Source organism: Mauremys reevesii, linkage group 7, assembly GCF_016161935.1.
Source record: "Mauremys reevesii isolate NIE-2019 linkage group 7, ASM1616193v1, whole genome shotgun sequence".
NCBI lineage: Eukaryota > Metazoa > Chordata > Testudines > Geoemydidae > Mauremys > Mauremys reevesii.
The window spans coordinates 112,892,873-112,914,397 of record NC_052629.1 but is presented as its reverse complement, the minus strand read 5'-3'; the positions used below and the strand labels follow the sequence as shown (position 1 = coordinate 112,914,397).

General features: G+C 41.5%; 1 protein-coding gene across 15 annotated transcripts in view; it reads left to right on the top strand.

Annotated features, from left to right (window-relative positions):
* The window catches only part of CNTN4 (contactin 4), a 760,740-nt gene that overhangs the window by 99,910 nt on the left and 639,305 nt on the right, over positions 1 to 21,525 (top strand). For 6 of the 15 annotated variants that reach the window (XM_039547144.1, XM_039547143.1, XM_039547149.1 and 3 more), the window contains one exon: positions 5,820 to 5,869. The gene's annotated coding sequence lies outside the window, so the exon portion shown is untranslated. Of the gene's footprint in view, positions 1 to 5,819; positions 5,870 to 10,697; positions 11,052 to 11,169; positions 11,265 to 21,525 lie in introns of those variants that run through there. The other 9 variants (XM_039547152.1, XM_039547141.1, XM_039547142.1 and 6 more) reach the window with 3 other exon arrangements.

Sequence of the window (21,525 nt, the reverse complement as noted above, 5' to 3'; positions counted from 1 at the left end):
TGGCAACCACTATGTGTTTCATAGTATTGATACTGAAGTATTTTGGACCATCACTGAGAAATATTTTAGTACTTCTATGCTAGTTTGTCTTTAGTAGTTTTGGCACATATAGTATATACTTTAGGCTTAATTTTTTACCATTAACAAATTTGATCCAAGATCTTAATAAAAAAAAAGTCATGAAATGTATATAGACACATTATTTTCAGAAAATAGCCTTAAATACTGTTTATTATTAAAATGTCTTTGTTACATACCAGCACATCTTCAATTTATGATTTGCAGCATACTTTTAGAGATGATTGTTAATAACTAGGGTGACCAGATGTCCCGTTTTTAAAGGGACAGTCCCATTTTTGGGGACTTGTTCTTATATAGGCGCCAGTTACCTCCCATCCCGTTTTTTCACAGTTGCTATCTGGTAACCCTATTATTAACTTGCTTATTAAATGTCCCCTATGCCCCTCGGAAGATTGATGGGAGGAAAATGCATCTCTGAGTTTGTCTTCTAATGGATTTGTCTTTACCTTTAATATTGACATACTACTACACTTCAACATCTAACTGTAACCTATCATTACCTGAATGAGGCTTATCGGTTATTCATAAACTGAAGAAGGATGTTTTCACCTACTACTTTATCATTTTCATTTTTTTCTCTCTCTTCGTGGTATGTAATGGCCTCTAGAGAAACCTCTCAAATAAAATTTCTTTATCACTTTTTTGCTTGGCACAAATGTATTTTTCCCTCTGTTTTTGAGCTGAAATTAACCTGGTTCTATTTCTGTCCTTTGTTGTCTCTATATTGATGAGACTTTCTTGCTCAAAATTGCCTCTGTGGCTGCTGGCCCAAGGGGAAGTCCAAGAGGTCTTACAGTTCAAGACTGTTCCTAGTTCTGTAGGGATGCATCACTCTTCCTAGCAGCCACATAGGATGTGGTCTTACATCACTAAGTCAATGGGAATTTTGCAGTTGACTTCAGTGGGAGCAAAATCAAGCCCACAATGCTAATTTTGGCTACTCACCTGTGAAATCACAGGGTCTACCTGTGACAGTGATCTAGATCTGTGTGTATCTACATATATGTGTGTAAGATATGTAAATGGTTAGGGTGCCAGCAGATGGTGCTCAAGAACAAGTAGCATAGTTTCTGGCTTCCTCTGGGCAGCTTTTTACACCAGCTCTTAACAAGGCCCAGTCCAACTGCCATGCTAATTGCAATTATTTTCAGGGTATAATGTTGAAGGGACACAACATTATCATTTCAAGAGGTGAATAGTGGGGTGCCTCAAGATTCCATGGTAGGGCCAGTGTTTAATGCCTCTATTCATGAACTGCAAAGAGAATGAGCCGTGAGGTAGTGACATTTGAGGATAACACACAGCTATGGTTATTCAAGTCTAGGGAGAACTGTGAGAAAATTCAGAGGGTTTTAGCCAGGCTAGGTCAATGGGCAACACACTGGTACATGGAAGTTCAATATTAATAAATGTAAAGCCGTTCATGTTGGAAAGAAACATTTTAATTTTCTTGCACCTTACAGGGTTCAGACTCTTTGTAACAACTCAAGTAAGGGACTTGATTGTCATTGTGGACAGCTCTATTTGCAGTTGTGGTCAAAAATGGAAGCAAGATGTAAAAAAGTATAAGGGAGGAGATGGAGAGTCATATAGACAATATTGTAATGCAATTAAATAACTCAAGATAGCTTCTCCTGGAATACAGTGTGTAATACTTGTCATCTGAACTTAAGAGTATCGTAGAGTTAAAAATGGTTTAAAGAGGCCTATATAGTGATAGACTCAAGGAGCTCAATCTATTTGGAGCTTAACAAAGAAAAAGCTAAGGGGTGACTTGATCACAGTCTACAAGAACCTACTCAGTGAACAAATATTTGATAATTCTCTCTTCAGTCTAGTAGACAAAGGTATAACAAGATCCAGTGGCTGGAAGGTGAAGCTAGACAAATTCATACTGGAAATAAGATATAATCTTTTAACAGTGAGGGTGAGTAACCATTGGAACAATTCACCAAGGGTTGTGGTGGATTCTCCATCACTGGCAATTTTTAAATCAAAGTTGGATTTTTTTAAAGAGATGTTCTAGTTCAAAAGGAATTATGTTGGCAGAGTCCTATGGCCTGTGTTTTACAGGAGGTCAGACTAGATAATCACAATGTTTCCTTCTGGCCTTGGAATCTATGAATGGTGACTAATGATTAGTGGCCATGAAAAAAATCTTATATGAAGGCAGATTGAAAAGATCAAGATTTTGTAATCTTAGAAAGGAGATGAAAAGAGGTGATGACAAGAGTCTATAAAATAATGAATGGCCTAGAGAAAGAAGATGGGGAATTTTTGTCCTTGTTTCATACACAAGAACGAGGGGAAATTCAATGAAATTAAAATATGTCAATTAACTGATTCAAGGAAATAGTTTTTCACACAATATGTAATGAGTTCCACAGTCTAATTGCCACAAAATGATATTGAGGCCAGAAACTTAGCAAGATACAAAAGAAGGATTTGGCCCTTAAATGGATAACAATAATATCCAGAATTATAATAGCATTAATATAAATTTTATAGTGATATTAAACCTGATGCTTTAGGACTTCAGCCTATCCATAACTAGTAAGGGTTAAGAGATTTTTTGCATTTTCCTCTGGAACGTGGTGCTGGCCACTGTCAGAGGCTAGATAAAGGATTAGATGGACCACAAATATGATCCAGTATGGCAAATCCTATGTCCTATGATTACCAACTCCCCTGTATCCTGACATGAGTTCTCCCTAACCAGTCATCCAGCGCTCCATTGGCCTGAAGATCACATCTCCATGGCCAAACTCTCTTGGGAAGAAAAGCCATCCCTTCAGCCACACTCCTGCAACTGGATCCACATGAGACCATACGGAGATTGGATCACCAAATGGATCACCAAAAGGCTGGAGGCATGTGGATCAGATTGCAGACTTAGAGCCTACACATGGAATACTAATGAATTTCTGGTGCAGCACTTATGATGGAAAGTGACTTCAAGTGCCTGGACATTTTAAACTTTTGCTGAAAAGGCAGCATGGCATTTTTGATGGATGGATGGTTAAACAGCCTTTTTTTCTTTCCTTCCCCAGTATCTCCACCATTTTCTCCCTCTTATCTGTCCATTTTTACTACCCACTCTCACTGTATTTTTATCCTTGTAGCAACATGCTTTCTGAATTTAACACAATGGCCACAGACATTGTTTTGTTTTTCAGTGAGGTCCTGAATGTGCACAGTTGGTGCATGAAGTTGATTTTCCATCAACAGGCCCCACTAACGAATCTTTGGAAAATCCGTGACCACAGTCACCTGTGATAAGTGTTTCTTTAAATACATTAACCCAATATTTTGTTTTCCATTTAAAATGTTTACAAGTAGTAAAGTATTCCACTGGCACTAGACTGTATATTTATTAGTCAATAGCTGACTAATAGGCTTTATTATGCAATGATTGTGTATCTCTTCTTCACATGACATTTAGAAATGTCAGCACCTTATCATGCCAACACAGTCTGAATGTTGTGTGTGCCTGTGTTTAAATGTATTTGCTTCTGATTTACATTTTTCCATACATGTTTTATAATTCAAAACTTCCCTTTTGTGCTGAACTCAAATGACTGTTGAACTTTTCTTTTAATAACTGAAATAATGAGGTGCATAGTGTTAAAATGTAATCTGAAAAGTTCACAGCAGATAATAGTTTTCTATATAAATGTGGTTCTTTAAGTACTAAGATCTAGAGGTAGATGTCATCTTAGAATCCTAAACACGATTATAAATAATTTACAGCCCTTGAACTGAGAAGCTGCAGGCTTTTCCTGTGCTGTTTTTTTTAATGTGTTAATTTACAAATTACAAATATAATGGTACCGTTTATTTTCAAATTACATCATTTCTATTATAAAACCCCTAATTTCAGGATTTGGAAATTCAATCATAAAACTTTGCTTCGGACTCAGACATGGTATATAGGCATTTTGTTCAAAGAGGTGGGAGGACATTTCGATGCCTTGGATGAATGCAACAAAAACAAAACAAAAACAAAAAAGACTGGGTTCAGATGCTCTGTTGCACATTTTAAGATTAAAAACAATCTTTTGCTTTTACAAGTCTAGTTTAGGGCAAAATCCTGCACTTCTTAATTCAGGCAAAATTGCCACTGACTTCCCTGGAAGTTTTGCTGAGGTAAAGAATGCAGAATCAGTAGTGGATTTAGGTATCTTCTAAAAAATTGTATCTTGAAAAGTGAGTGCAATTTACATGCTACACTTTTATCCATGAACAGTAGGGACATAAATATGAACATCTCAAGGCTGTATTGAGGCTCTATGGATATTAAATGAATTGTTTGGTTTCCATCTGTGACAGATATGGCCATTTCCTGCCATATCCTTGGGAGACTTTACTGAATTAAGTTGAAATATCTTTTGGGATCCATTGTATTAAATAAATGGTTTATATATTATTGTTGGCCAGGATTGTATCTAATCTTTCAGGGGGCAGATTTGACAGATGTAAGACCTGGGGGTTCAATGGAGTATACTGAACAACGTGCTCAACAATAATGGACTTTTGAAACAAAATGTTTAAGTGCTTTTCTTGGGGAATATGTAAGGGGAGGTGAATGCAAATTTTGGGCTAGGCAAAAAACCCAGCCATTTGGAGCTACATCCTGAGGAGTGAGGCATTGTCTGCTGATCACCATTTCCTGAGGCCAAGATCAATGGCCCAAACTGTGTAAAGGAAAGATTGAAATATTCATGGTGGTTCTGGTTCTGATTTGGAGAAAGTTATGATCACATAAACATGGGGAAAACCCAGTTCTGAGTTCTGAAGGATGGACTACTACCGGAACTCAAGGTTAGAGTTGGGGGTGACCCCTGGTAAGCTTTATAGCATGTGTGAAGGGGTTTTATTGGCTTTTAATGTTTTCTTTGTAATGCTTTCACCTTAAGAATAAATGTACTTGCTTATTAAGCTCAGTATAGTAACTTGTAACTGTGGGGAATTACAATGTTCATAACAAAGCAAAGTGCAGATGCTGGCCTTTCAGATGGTCTGGCTCGCTGGGGATATCACAATGTAGGCAAAGAACTGTGCAGCCTAGAACATCCCCAGTCTGGAGGGAGAGAGATCAAGACAGGTGATGGCTGAGGAGCTGGGAACCTAGAAAGGGTTCCCTCAGGGGATGATGGAGGAGAAATACATGTGCTGTTGCCCTGAACTGTGAAACCACCCATCTCCTAATAGATAAATGTCCACATTACATAAACCCTCCACCATAATTGGCATCTCTTTTGGCCAGAGGCCAAGGATTGAATCAATTTGGAGAAAGGAAAACTCCTTCGCTTTTAGAGATGATTTCTGAAATAAGGGTCAAAGCACACTGGCAGAACACCAAGGAGCTTCTTCCATTCCATCCCTTTTCACTGATGGGACTTCAGCCTCCAGCCTTCAATCCAACACCTCTTCATCAGCCCTAAAATCACTTAAAACATTGTCTAAAAGATTTATACTCCCAGGATTCAGTGCATTAGTGCCATAGTCTTTGAAAACAGTACCATTTATGTTGTCGCTTATCTGTGAACTCTAGAATATTTACACATTATGCTGCAGATAATGCTCTGCAGAAGTTTGTTACAGTCTATTGCTTTTTAAATCTTCTTTAAAATGCATATTTGGAGTTGAATCTCTAAATGAGTGTGAATAATTATTTACATGAAAGGAGCTGCTGTGGCCAGTATATGAGAATTGAAAATGCATTTCCTTTTTTTTAGGACACTGTTAAGAAAACCCACACACAGGATATTAACCTACATTGTACCAGGTAAGCAGAGTTGTACAAAACTTGCTTTAAGAAACTGTAAATGAGCTAAATCTTGACCTGGTTTCGGGCTTTGTTACAAATGAAGAATTCACCCCTAGTTCATTTTAAGTTTCTGAACCCAGAATTGGTTTCAAGCATATCAGGGCTTTGTTTTGAACAAGAAATGAAGTAAAACCATGGGTTTGTGTGTGAAAATGCTGTTTTATCTGAGTTTTGCTTTGATTTTTTGGGGGGATCATTTGAACCTGTGACTTAAAGTGAAACTCATGGGGTAAGAGCCCACACAGATCAAAACAGAAGAACATATCTGCACAAATCCCTTTTTACTGCAACCACTGAGCTACAAGAAGTGCTAGAATTAAAAATCCCCTGAGGAACTAGCAAATACCCTTTGCCTACTAAAGATAGCCTTGGTATTTAATTAAAGGTCAAACAGAATTGTACTGCAAACCTTGGGGATACTTTGAAGTAGTTACTTAAGACAGGGTTACCTAGTGAAGGCTTCAGTGTACAAGTAAAAATCATTTTCAAGAGTGACACAAGCTATAGGATAAAGAAGCTACTGCCAAGTGAAGTTGGGTGGTGGGTTCTGCATCCCTAATCCTGCGGCTTCACCCCAGCACTCATATATCTTGTCCTGACATTTTGTCATAGAATAAACCTCTCCAGAGCCATGCAATGGATGTACTTCTCTACATGCACATTCACAACAGGCTGCACAATGAAACTGCAATGAGGAGGAAGGAACTGGATATGCAACACGGTACATGTGTTTGCCAGACTCCTTAGGTCCTCATTTATAATTCTATATCTGGACATGATCGAATGTTAAGGATTATGCCAGCTTTTACATTTTACTTGGATTGGATTGCCAGCATGTGTTGAAACCTTCATGGTAATTAAACATAGGTTTTGTGTGTTTAATTACTGTTATCACGCTATGTACTGTTCTTGTTATGATGCCCTGAAACTGGTATTCTGATTGTCAATCATCTAGTACAATTACATAGCTGTGTGCTTCTGAAGGTTGGTCTGTAAGGCATTGGCCAAAATGTCAGCCTTATTATTACAATTGATCTTAAAACAGTCTGCAAGGCAGTTTTGTAGCTGAATTTATCATCCTGTCTATGAAATATTTTAGGCTATTTTCTAAACAGAATGCATCTGAATTTTGAGCTAAGGCCTTTGATTTGTGACTGCTTTTGTCCACCTTTGACTTTTTCATGAGTTTATTTGGAACAAAGCAGTTGGGCTTGTTCAGTGATGGGTTATAAAATATGCACAGAAAATGCGCATGGGTGAAATGCTGCTTAAGCAAGTAATCTCTTCATACAGATGTCCCATGATTTACCTATTGCACATTATTTGCTTTTGCTCACCACCCAATTGAGGGGATGTGATGTATTTCTCCGGTGTTTGCAAAGATGTTGCATGCTCAGCTGGGCAATGATGATGTATTCTACACATGTCCTTTCTGAAAAATTCGGAAGCATTTTCAGCGTTGATTTCCCTTAAGAGTTATTATACCCCACACAGATTGGCAGTGCAGTGCCACAATACCTGGATTTATGAGGTGACCTTGGAGACACAGGCTTTCCCAAATTGAAAGCACTCGGAGCTAAACCTGAAATATATATATTACTGAACATGTTACCATTGTATAAATCAGAATGAGATTATGCAAATAATAAATAACATTTATGGAACATCTCATGAAATACAGCACTAGAATTCAATCATGTACTGGTCAAAGGCATCCCTCTCACATCTACCGGATCTGGCTCCCATCCAATCTCAAATCGGGAGTTGATTTCAGTGGAAGCAGGCTTGTGTCCCTCTTAAATCCACTGTGGGAGGCTGATTCATTTTATTATCGGATTTTGAGTCTGTGTATTTAGATTGTGGTCAGAGATGCTGAGCAATGGCCACTCCCATCAAAGACAGTGGGGGATGCTCTCAGGATTGGGCCATAGCAGGGATTTGGGGGTGGGGATGAACCCTGATACTGTGTGATTCTTTCTTCGGTACTGGGGAACTCACACATGCTGATATTTTCCCACCCACACTGCCTTTTGTAATATCCCAGGCTGTGCGGTCTGAGAATGCTGAATCCCTGCAATTTGGCTGAGGGAGCTCCCCTGCTTTCTGACAGAAAACTGGTCAAGTTGTTGTTAGGATCCTCACTCTCCTAGCTGTTTGGGAAACATCAATTGATTTGTTATTAAAGCCAGGAGCTGTTCCAATAAGGAGGTGCTGATAAATGGCAATGAAACTGCAGAGTGGAAGCATGTGGCGTGCAGACCTAGGAACAGCAATAAAGGCAAACCCAACCTGCACTAATGTTAATTGTCATTTAGTTTATATCAATGTGCAGTTTATTAAACCATAAAGCAAGGCAATGTGCACAGAGAGCTGCACTGGAGATAATTAAATATAATCAGGGTTTCAGTTAATCCACCAAAACCCAGGAGATGCACGGTTAAGGTTAAACACCCTGTGTGCACTAAAGACACTGTTTGCACAGTCATTACAACATGCACTGAACTTAGACTGCAACTCAGGTGTAAAGGCAGGTCCCACCTACAGCTTTAAACACAAATTTTCTTCCTTTTTATGTCTTGAAATAACTTTGAATCTCCAAGTAGCTGTTGGCTTACTTATATGCATTGCAGTAACAGCTAGAGGCTCTAATCAGGACTGATATCTTCATGGTATCAGATGACCTACCTACACACAGGGAGAGTGGGTCTTGCTCCAAAGAGCTAAATCTGCATAGAAAAGAGGGGCAAAGGGCAATGTAGAGGGATATATCATATCTGCAAAGCAATCATAGTGATGGAAAACACCATGTATGCTCCACTCTTCTCATCTGAGTTGATTTTTCTTTGGGATTTTTTTAAAGTGTGTGATGAGGGGTCAGGTTGGGCTGATGAAGAAGGCATGCAGGTAGGGATGGATACACAGGAGTAAGGGAATGGGAAGGACAAAAGAAGAGGACTAGGGAGATTGAAGGTGAATGGAAATAACGGGGAAGAAAAGGTGGTGAGAAGCATGGAGGGCAAAGAGAGTGAGGCTGGGAGCAGAGCAAATGGCCAGTAGGTAAAATAGAAAACATCCAGAGTTGCAATTTACGAAGTCGGAGTCTGATGACATCACTACTGTTCACAAGTGTAAAACAGCAGGGTGCTGTGTGGGCTTCATTCTCTGCTCCTTCTGAAGGGGATTGCTTTGGGCTCTTGAGGCTTGCTTAGACTCCAAGAGCTGCTGCTTATACTTCCACTGAGCCCAAGAGGGTGGAGGGCGTGGGCTGCACGGGCAGAGCCCTAATCACCAGGCTATTGGTTATTCTGGTGCCTGCTGCTCTTGTTTCCCCATTAAAATTTTTGAAATGTCTCATTTTTGTTCCCATGTAGGAAAAAAAAACTATTTGCAAAATTGCATTGTTGTTTTCTGGCCACCCCTATGCCTAAGGCTTGGTGCCCAGGCATGTGCTCTTATGATCATTAGGTCTTGAGGAGGGAGCATAGGTAGAGGAAGGAGAGCCAGTTGGCCTTGCCCTTTCCCCCCAACCAGTAGGGGGCGTGCTGCCGGGGTAAACTTTAGAGTTTTTCAAAGTATATCTTGTCTGAATAGAATCCAGGCCTTTTTATCAACATCAAAAGAAAAAAATTCTTAACGTTCTGAAATGAAGCCTCTGAGTAAAAGTAAACCGAGAAATAAAGTTTTGTTTTGTTTTTAAAGAGGGTGGGAACATAGACTTGGAAGAACTTGATTTTTATTTTTTTAATTTCCAAAGATAATATCTACATTCACTTTAAGCATTTTTAAAAGACTTTTATCTATTAAAACCCACAATTTTGCACAACTGTGAAAATTTAAAGCATTTAAAAAAATTATTGATCACAATTTTCACAGTAGTGGGGAAATTAAGGGTGTGTGTGCCAGGCAATCATTATTTTAATACCAATAAACATTGTGATTAAAAAGTTAAAGCTTTATAATCGTTATAACACAAATTGTCACCATCACACATCAAAATATACCAAGTAAGTATCTTTAAGTTAAACTCATAAGTTCTCAAGCAGCATTTTTCTTACTTTGTAAATAGCACTTGTCAGCCATGGAAATATTTTTTGCCCCTTTGTGTATGGGGAAATTGACATTTACTAATTAAAAATCTTAACTCCTCCAAGCCTAAATTTAGTCCAGGGAATAGAGCATCAGTCTGGGGGCCAGGAGCACAGGCTTCTATTCCTAGCTCTGCCCCTAAACTGCTGTGACTTTGGCTGTGTGTCTACACTGCAAAAACAAACCCTGCCACAGCCAGTCTCAGAGCTTAGGTCTATAGTACTAAATCTAGCCCTGTATATGTTCTGGCTCTTAAAGCGGGCCAGGGATGAGTTTTAGAGTTCCAGCCCAAGCGCATAGAGCTACATGGCTATTTCTAGAGTGAGCCAGAGTCTGTAGACCCAGGCCTCCAAGGCTTGTTGGGGGGTTTGTTTGTTTGTTTGCTGTGTAGACATACCCTAAGTCACTTCCTCTCTCTGGTCCTCTTTGTCTGGTGTTTAGCCTGTAAGCTCTTTGGGGCAGAACGGGGTCCTGACCGAGGTTGTGCCTCCAGATGCCACTGTCACGTCAATAATCAGCAGTGAGATGTGACTCCTTGAAAGCCTTTTCTCTGCAAGGGAGAGCGGAATGACTCCTTCTGCAGCAAAGTTGTAAACCCGGCAAGCAGTTGTAATGGAAAGAGGGGCTGAGCCGTGCACAGCTGCCTCCCTCACAGAAGGGGCATGTTAACACGCACGGGGAGGAATTGCAGCCAAGCACCTTTGCACCGTTCCCGGCACGGGGAGCGGAGCAAAGGGGTTAATGGAGGAGCCGCTTGCAGTTAGCGCACCCGCCTGCTCTTTAATTCTCTCCTCTCCCCCACCCACGGGCGGCCAAGGCTCAGGTTGGGGAGGGTGGGGTTTGCTCCGCGCTCCCAAATCTCTGACGTTCAATGTTCCGGCCAAAGGCGGCTCGGTTTAACAACATACCTCCGGCAGAGCGGGAAGGCAGCGCTCGGGCAGAGGACGCTCGGCTCTGCAGCGGCACAGAGCCGAGGCGCCTCAGAGCAGCCGCCGCCGCCGCTGCTGCGGGGGGACCCGACTGCGGCTCGCAGCCTGCCGGAGCCCGCTCGGAGGTAAGCCCGGGAGCGGAGCAGGGAGCTCGGCGCACAGGCGGGGGGCAGCGCTGGCCGCGGCGGGGGAGAAGGGGCAGCAGCGCTCCGAGGCGCCGGGGCTCCGGCTGCCTGGCCCGCCGGCGGATCGGAGCTCCCGGCCGGCTCTGGGGCGCGGCTCTTTGCAGGCGTGTCCACTGCGCCCGGGGGTCGGAGGCGGCTCTCGGTGCGAGGCGGGTAAATAAGTTTGTTTGTTGCCGGCCACGCGGCTTCCTCCTCCTCCCGGCCGGGGCTCGCCCTGGGGAAACCGGCCCCAGCAGCCCAAGTCGTGGCGGCGGCAGCAGCCCGCTCGCCCGTGGCCAGGCACCTGTCCCCCTGCAGCTATGCTGGACGCTGCCGGTGATTTGCCTCTGTCCCAGCTAGGAGACTTTTTTATTTTGCGCACGAACAGGTTTGTTACGGGAGGGCAGAGAGGGGACCTGCCGGTGTCTGATGCTGCGGTCTCACGGCAGGGAGGGATGGGGAGGCAACATCACGCAAGGTGCTGAAGTTGTGTATTTGCAAAGGGGCTCGTGAACTAGACGGAGGGCGCTTCCCGGCCGCCTAGCCCGTATCACCCATCTCCCCGTAACTGCCCAGCCCGATCCTACGTTATCCGGAGAAGTCAAGGGTTTCCGATCAACTTTGCCAGATAGCGGCTCTCTTTGCAGTCACCTTGGCAATGAAGCCGAGACGGCTGCATGGCTCGGCTCAGCTCAGCTCCCCGTTTGTGATAAGAGACAGCGGAGCAGCGTGGTGGATCGCGGCGAAACAGACACTCGGCTGATCAGCCCTGAAGGGAATTGCGTTAGTTCTTCCTAATACTTCAGGGCGTGTTAATTTATCTCCCTTGCAGCAAAAAGGGCTGCGCTAGATCCCTGACATTCTGCAGCGCTGCCAAGCAAAACCCTTTAGGAGCAGGAGCCTAGTGCAAGCGACTGTTTCGCTGAATGCCAGGCTCTCTCCTCTGATCTTCGCAAGTCCAAAACGAAACGCATGACAGAGATCGATCAAGCCAGTGTCCTTGGGAGATTTTTTAGATGCAGAGTTGCAGCTATCCGAGCAATAGGAGAGGAAAGGACCAAGCTGAGCGTGTGGACGAGGGGGGTGGGACCTGCTATTTCGCTTTCTAGCAGAAACCTATGCATAACTTTTGCTTGTTGCAAACGAGTGTTTCTTGATGTTTAAGGGTTTTGGCTGCTCTTGCTTTCTAAGGGCTGAGGTTAGCTTTCCGTGTTATGAGCAACATAATGCAGCATGTTGTTTTATTTATCCCAGACAAGAGTGATTTACTCTCTAACCTACAAATTAAACGATGTTGCTTGCATAACAAGTGGAATTAGTTGGTATCTTACATACTAATTTTAGATCATCTCTTAGAATAAGTGAAAGCAGATTGCTGTAGGAAGAGATAAAGGCAGGCTTTTGCCTGAGGCAATGAATTTGTTTTTTTTCTTAGTGGATAAAAGAGAGTAAAATATTAAAGAGCTAGATGCCACAAGTATTCATACAAAATTATTTCCTCTCTTAATGAATTTCATTTTTGTATCTGTACTCATTTTAAAAACATCTATCTTTATATCTTGATGTGGTCCCTGATCTTTATGCTAACAGATAAGTTACTGGAGTTATATGCCATAGAAGTTGATGCAGGCTTCATGTTAAAACTGTCACGTTCTTTTTGAAATCCTTTATTAAATAGTTATTGGGGTTTTTTTTCTTTAAAAAACAAAACACCTGTTTTCACTGCTGGGGATACCACGGGGCATAAGATCAGAGCATGTTTAACAAGGCTAGTTTGCCATCTGAAATAATCCACTCATTTCTCTAGCTATTAGTAAATCTTTCCAGCATATCCTTCTATGTTTAGATGTTCAACTCAAAACTAACAGTGAAATCTGGTGCTGGATTCGGGGGGAGCGAGAAAAATTCCTGGTGCTTCTGCTGCTTCACTTTGCAGGAAACTTAGTGTCTTCTCTTTCTGGGTTCATCAAAGCTTTTATGTCTTTAAACTGCATTTGCCAGTTACTGAATCTGCCTAAATAGCTTCTGAATAATCCCTTAAAGTCCCCCACCCCTTAATCTTCTACCATAACTATTTATTTTATGTGGATAATCCCCCTCTTCTGCAGTAGTTCTATTAGTTTCTGTACTTCCTCATTTAGAGGAATGTAGTCAGCTAATTTCCCCAAAACTCCTGATTTTTTTAGGCAATGGCTTCCAGTGGTGAATGCACGAGTATATTCGTTTCATCTTCACAGCTCCAGAGTTTGCTTTTGGTGTGCACAAAGGGCATGATCCAAACACCACTGAAGTCAATGGGAAATATGTCCATTGACTGTAGGAGGCTTTGGATCAGGTCCTAAGTGAACTGACACAGGCTGAACTCTAAATTTGTAGGTATTTGTACATAATTGTGCATGTGCTCAGAAAAAATATTATTTTTTCATGTTTGAAAACAGTACCCATTACATGTTAAGTTGTTTGACGATCATGCTTAAGTATTGCATAGTGAAACCATACACCATATGCCTGGATTTCTTGAAGAGCAGTTTGATTTGAATGTATTCAGATGAGCTGGGATGAAGAGAACTGAAGAATTTGGAAATCTCTTGCAGTTTAACTTCAGAGCTCCAGTCTAGCCTCTTTCATTTTCCTGCCACGTAAGCTTTTCTTGGATCACTGAATGTATCTGTTTAGATGTGACTAGTAGGAGGTGAAAGCGCTTTCCTTAACTAGAGGAGGTCTAGGGAGTTTTGCCTTAGCATAGGGAAATTTAATGGTAAAATGACACTGAGTTCCTTTAACCATGAACTTGCATGACAAATCCAGTCATGTGCTATGGATATTTGAGATTCTCTACTGGAATTGTGTGCAGCCATTCGGTGCCTACATATGTTGTGATGTGACACCAGTTGCAACTGGTGGCCTCTAGTCCTCTTTCCCATGACTTGAAGGAAGGGTGTTTGACTCATATCTTTTAGTCATAACTCAGGACAGCACTCTTTATGATGGTTGGTCTTTGAGATTTCCACAATCCTTTGCTATTACTGCCTTATTTATATTTGTAGTCCCTCTATTGTTCGTTTTCTGAATGCTGATGTTTTACTGTCAGCTGAGAATCACTTGTGCTGGAGTCAGAAATAATAGCACTGCAAGCCAGCAGACAAGTGGTGTTGCTGAGTTCAAACAACTTGCAGAGTGAGTGTGTGACCTCCACAACACATATGCCTCTCTGAGTCACCTGGAAGCAAGAACCTGTATTCGTTCCTGAACCTGAATCTCCTAGATGGATACAAATATGTGCTGTTGATCTTCAGGTTTACTTTTTAGTCTTTTTTACACTTATGACACCGTTGGGTTAAAATTCCTATATTTTATTTTTTAAGAAGCAGACAGTTCCTTATCTGTGTTATTAGTAACACTTGTGGTATTAAAAAAAACAAAACTCATTTTGACCATCAACATAATGCTGTTAATGTTTTTACATTATTTTCAGCTGCATCAGTTTCACATGCCATTGTAGCGGGGTTCATGTTCCGGGTTCCATTTAGCTATCTTGATCCTGATGTAAACTCCTAGTGGAAGACATGGCACAGGTAGTTTTCACCTCAGTGTAACTAGTTGAACTCAAGACTGTGCCCCCACCCCACTGGAGTTCACATCCACTAGCTATATTGAGGAAAAAACCTACCTGTGCCTTGTAGGAGGATCTGAGATATATCTATAATCTAAGTACATATAGCATAGCCCTACACTAGCATCATGCTGCAAAGTTTGGGTTTCAGACACTGCTGGAGAATATTATTTCTTTAAAAATAAAATATTTTAATTAGAATCAAGGAAATGTAGGGCTGGAGGAGACCTCAGGAGGTGATCTAGACCAGCCCCCTGTGCTGACACAAGAACACATAAAACTAATTGAAATTAAGAATAATCATGGTCCTATTTCTGATGATGATGGATTTTGTAAAATGTGGCTTTCTTACCACACTTGTATTTGCGACCTAAATTGACCTGATAGTGTCCCTTTAAATATTGTTTCTAACTCACTTTCATGTTAGCTGGGATCTGCTACTTACAGCTATACACTAGAGTGGTGGTAATTTTGAGAAGTGTTTGGGGAACCAGATGGGAATTTTCCTTCAAACACAGGAATTATATACTGTTTGTTGCTGCATGAGTGATGTCCACCTCTGGTACAAAAGTAATCACAAACACAGAAAAGTAACATGAATCACAGGAAATACACAGATGTCAGCTTTAAAACTCAAAATCAGCCAAAAGTATGAGTTGTACACATTCTTATTGTAATCTGTTACAATGGTTATATGAATGTTGTGATGCCAGTGATTCATTCTTTTGATTATTTGTTAGATAAATACCTAATGAGGACTCCTAACAAATCTAATGAGTTACATGGCGGTATATAATCACTTTCCATTCCCTCAATAATACACCCCCCACTAAAAAATAATTATTGGGGATTGTGATGAGGTGTTCACCCCACACCAGTCTTGAAAGGGTTAGGGTATGCTAGATGGGCCAATTAACAGCATAGGCTGCACCTGGAGGGAAGCCAGGGCTCAGTAATGCTTAATTAAGGATGAAGCTAACATAGGCAGGAGCAGGTGGGGCTTCAATAAAGCTAAGAAGCTGAGAACAGAAGGGGAGCAGCTGAAAAAAGTAGTCTGCAGTCACTCCCTAACAGGAGAGAGATTTGTTGGTGATTACAGGGTCTGGCAAGAAGCCAAAGGGAGAAGTAGCCACAGGGAGTGGAAGAAGTCCAGATGGATGGTAAACCCAGAGCTGCTAGAGGATAGAAGAAGGAAGTAAAACAAAGCACGAGGAAGTAGCAACAAAGTCTGGGATCATAACTGTAGACTATAACTGCAGAGCACAGGATCCCAGGGCTGGAACCTGGAGTAAGGGGTGGGTCTGGTGACCCTTATCAGCTGTTGGGGAAGTGGCACAGCCTTGGATGTAGGAGAGAAGACTGCCTGGAATGGCAGAGGACAGCTTGTTCAGAGAAGCATTGGCAGACCCCCGAACACAGGAACTATAGGGACCTGGCCAGAGGGTCAAGTCACAGAGAGTCCTGGAGGGCGAGGTTGAGATAACAGGCTGAGCATCTGCTGGAAGAGGCATCCAGCCTTTGTCAAACTAATCCCCAGATGAGCATAAGGAGGTGCACCTGTTACAAAGATATGAAAACCTCAGATGTCAATGTTAGAATACACAAGTTTCACATTTCCTTGCAGAACCTGGGCAACAACATTTCATACATGAAGCAACGGTTGCAAGACTGTATATGCTGTACTGAGGAAGTAATTTTGTTCTTTGCTACTCCCTAGATCTAAACACTATTTTTTTAATCTTAATCTGAGGAATGAAAACCTATTTTAATGTGATACTAACAAAAATAAAGGCAGGGATTTTAGAATTGTTGGGTCACTTACTGAAATGGTGGCCTTTTGTTATCAACCGATTCCAAACCTTTTAAAAACATTTAATCTAATGATTTCTTAATTACGTGCATGATGCATAGGTAGTATACTACCCACCTGGGCAAAACGAGCAGGCTGTGGTCCTATAAATATAGATTGGGATTTTGTAAGGAGCCTAAGGCACCTACCCCCCAACATCACAGTGTAGGTATAACAACATGAAGGACTTAAGTAGGGTAAGCGCATCACATTGCTACTCCATTTTAAAAAAAATCTTGGCTAATTTATTCGTAGCAATTATGGCCTATTTTCTGGAATACCTACTCTTTTAAGATCAATGTCTCAAAGGTAAACCAAATGATTGCATTAAATAGCTTGAAGGGGTAAGAACTTGGTCTTACAAAATTCATTGTTCTGTTAATTCTTCCATTAAGTCCCAGTGAGCCACAAGCTGAGACTAGTACTATACAAAATTTCATTAAGGGCACAAGTTTTGGGGTAAAGCAAAATTGTTGGTTGTTGTTTTTTTTTTTTTAACGAATACAGTGGATTATATATCTCCATATTTATATTGTTAAAAACAAACAAAGTGACATTTAACTAGCAAGCAAAGCAAATATTCAGGGAGAATCCATTCAAATGTAATTTTTAGTTTAATTAAAGGTTAACACAAGTTTTAAAAAAAGAAACACTCCTCAGTAATGGCTTAATAGTTAGCATGAATACACTCAGTTGAAATGAACCTTACATAGCAGAGCTCAATAAATAGAATGATACATTATGAATCCACATCAAATGGGTGTATGTTAAGGATCAAAAGATGACTGTTACTTAATACACATTTTTCCCTATTCACCGTTTTCCCTTCCTCTCAAATCTGTTCCCCTTCTCACCTAACCCCCTTCCCACCTCAGAGAATTGGCCTTTTTCCACATTCTACTTTCCCTTACCAAGGAGCACAACCTTCTTCCTCTCTCTCTCCCATGATGTTACTTCCCCTTTCACACTTTGGTCCTTTCTCGCTCTTTTGCCCAGTCTAAGGTCTCCGCCACCCCTTTAATTATTCCCTCTACACTTTATAATATTCATTTTTTAGTCTATGGTCAAGTTTTTGGTATAGCTGCTATCTTCAAACTTGCATGTTCTGAGAGGTCCCTGAGTTAAGAGAGTTCTAGAATGTATCATATGGTTGAAGCCAGAGCATCCAAGATTTGAGGACAGCACCCAGGAAAGTAGAGATTGCCCTATGTGATTCCACAAGGGGCCACGTCAAGGTAGCAGGGTCTCTGATGGGCAGAGTAGATGTTATACTGAAGAAGAGGTGTTCTTATTAAAATTGATTCAAACCTTCGTTTGAGTTTGATGGCTGGTCTAGAAGGTTTAGGCCAATTCTACTTTGTTAGTAACTCAAAACTCATTTGCCCATCTGTGATAGGGTAGTCCACCATAGAGGGCAGTAGCTTCCAGTGGTCATCCCACTCCGCCACCTGACTTGAACCTTTAAGGCTTGAGAAGGGTCCAAAAGATACATGCAGAGACTGAGTCCTGGCACTCAGAGAAGGAATCAGGCTACTGTACCTTTAAGGGACTGAAACCCTGCAGAGAATGCAGGGAAGGGCAAGGCTCCCCTCTAACCCAACCAACTGGGAAGAGGTTGGGAGAAGAGGAGCTGTATAAAGGCTGCCTCCTCCCTCACAGCAGGGTGATGCTGACAACAGAAGGTTGGCTTGCTGTACCCTCCAGATTGGAAGGCTAATTAGGCCGGGCGTTCAGTGGAGGGGAGCTGGCGGAAGGCCTTGCAACTGACTAACCAAAAGCAAGAGACTGAGGCACACTCCCAGCTCCAGGGAGATGGCTGAGAGGAACTTCTGCTCAAAGGACAGAGCTACTGACTGCTTTAAGGCGAGGGACAAAACTTCTAGTAGTACTGTCCATCCACTGAAGAGAGAAATGGAGACTGGTTTGTAGGCAACACCTCCCGAGCTAGTCCCAAGAGAAACTGTGAGGAACCACAGAATATGTCTACGCTGTAATTAAATGCCCATGGCTAGCTTATGTCAGCTGACTGTGGGGCTCTGTCTGTGGAGCTGTAAAGTTGCAGTTTAGATACTCAGGCTTGGGCTGGACCCTCTCCCCACCCCCACGGGATCCCGGAGCTTGGGCCCCAGCCCAAGCCCCAACATCTGTACTGCAAGTTTTCATCCCCGCAGCCTGAGTCAGCTGACATGGGCCATCTGCGGGCATTTAATTCCATGTAGACTTGAGCTCAGAGTACAGGTGTTGATACTAGAGTCTTCTGATCTTGTGAGGATACTGATAAGTGAAGTAAAAGTAGGAGCAGCCCTGGGGAAAATGGTGGAGGGATTGAAGGAACCGTCCTTAACCACCTAAATAGGGTTTGTTGGCTGGAACCCAGAGGAGAGGACAGGTCTGGGTTCCCCCATCTCTTCCCTAGACCAAGAGGGGAAACGTGGCAACAAAGATTAAAAAAAAGGCCAATAACGGCTGATAGAGGCTGGGAGATGGGCGTGGTAGCCATGAAACTTTGAGTTTCCTATTTTGGCAACTTTTCTATTTACTGTCAAAGGGGACTGAACTGAACAGTGACCTGGCCAGAGAGCTAGGCTGCACACAACGACACATTGTTGAGGCCCCCAGAATGACAGAAGTGGGCACTAGGCTGGGACAATCCCTGCAATGCCTCATCCAGGCACTAGAAGGCTCTACGGAGGTGAGAGGTTTGATGACACCGCCCCTAAATCATATACAATACAAGGTAATTGTAGGCTTGAGACAATAGATGCCTTTGCATTTTATTTATATAAAACGTTTAACCTGATTTATATATTTCCCATTTAAACTTGATATGCATAAGGCTTAACAAGTAATTTTAGTCTTAAATTAGAGGACTAAGATAATGAGCAAACAGTTAAGATTATTTTGTTTATAATGGAAAAAATTTGCATTACAAATGGTAATTAAATCTTCATGTCCTGGGTGGCAGTAATATACAAGGGTTTTTTAAACCAAACTTTAATATCTATCTTATTAAACACTTCTTATGCAGGTGATCACAGGGTATTATTGCCAATACTTACAAATAACATCAAACCTAGAGAGTTATTCACATTTCCATATATATGCTTCTAATAATATATGGGTGTAAAGACTGAAATAGCTATCTGTGAAAGTCCACAGAGCTTCTGAGTGTATGTTGCATGCATGTTTTTTCATAATATAGTTAGCTCATTGTTCTGTTCTCCAGCCTTTGTCTTTTATTATCTATAGCTTGAAAAAAAGTTTGACAGGTGCCTTTCCCAACTTGCTCTGCAAATGCAGCCCTCACTTTAGAGTCTGAACTCTCCTCCTTGAGTTCCTCTTTCGTTAATAATCAACAGTATGTTAAAGTTCCGTTCAAGCTGTGTTTAGCTGTTGCCCCTCAAATCTGCTCAGCCCAATGCCTTGATCTTCATTCTCCAGATAGTCACTCCCACCTCCATTAGAGTGGTGACTCGCCACCAGGTTAGATGGTGACTCGCCTCTCTCGTGAGTCAACAAAATTTGCAAATGATGCCAAGAGGGTTTTTGTTTGCAATGCATCTCTGTATTTGATTAATGTGATTAAATACTTATGCCAAATTCTGAGCTGATTTAAACCTAATGTACTCCCACTCCATTTAGTTACAACTTTCCTGAACATGGTACTATAAATCAGGGCAAGATGTGGCCTCTTAAATTTCTATTATTTCTTAAGGTGAATTTACTCCTCATGAAAAGTGACAGTTTAATAGCTCTGAAATGTAATCTTCTATCTAGCCACAGGACAGGCATAACAGAGTCATTGGGAAAAGCCAGCTTGTCTATGTCACTTCATCACTGTCCTGGAATTAATATCAGTAGAGTTCAGAAGTTATTTCAATTGTTAATCCTCTTAAAACCTTGGCTTTTTTGTGGGACAATCAAAGATATGAATTTTGCTAGGGTGGAAGCTTGTCCACTCGGCACTGAAGTGAGACCAGCACAACTTTATTAGGCCACCCCTGTCGTCAAATAACTATGTTTTATCATTACTAGACTGTTCTGGTGGAGGGGGATGAAAGCTCTTTATTCCAGTCTTTTGAAATGAATTCCTGAACAGCACAGAACTCCTGGCTTACAAAAGAGTTGCTTGTTTAGCATCAAAGCAGGACACTTGCCTAAGATGGTTTTAGTCTTGAGAATGACTTCTCCTATTTAATTGTACGTATATTGTTGTTGTTCAGTTAGGAGCTATCTAATGCCCTCTGCTGTGCGTGTATGGCTAGAAGTAGAAATCATCATGCACTGCAGGAGGGAAAAATACATTTCAAATAGCATCAACCCTTGGCAACATATGAAACAGGATTTCAAACCAGCCCTTGATATAGGCATGTCAATAGGAGTTTTGTAGATACAGCAGATTGGTAATTTTTGCATGCAAATTATTTTGAATTACAATATTTTTCATTATTCTGAGCATATTTGAGTGACCGTTTCTTCCAAATAATTATATAAATATGTTTTTAATCCAAAAGAACCTTTGGAATATTGTTCAGTGTTTGCAATTAACTGGAAACAGCTTGTCAGGTTTTTTTTCTTGAATCATGTCAATAACTTCATTTTCAAAACACATGTCCAATTCAGTGGGCAGTTACTTGTGAATATAATCTCTGTTTGCACACACACAGTAACCCCTCTTCCACTAGATGGTGGCAGCCAATGCATAATAACTTTGATTATGGCATCCTCTAGTCATTGGCAAGTGGATTTGAGGCCATCATTATTTTGCAAGGCCTCCGGTTTTCATGAGATTGTGCACATAGTGGGCATTGCCCAGACTTGGATACCAAATTTAGTATCTAACATAGCATGCACAGTGCTCCAAGGAATCAGTGAGCCAGTCTGGATGCACACACAGAAGTTTCTCTTTAGGGCAAGGTGGTAGAGGGAGAAGTATTTTGAGAAAAAGGACGTGAGGGGAAAGTAATACCATG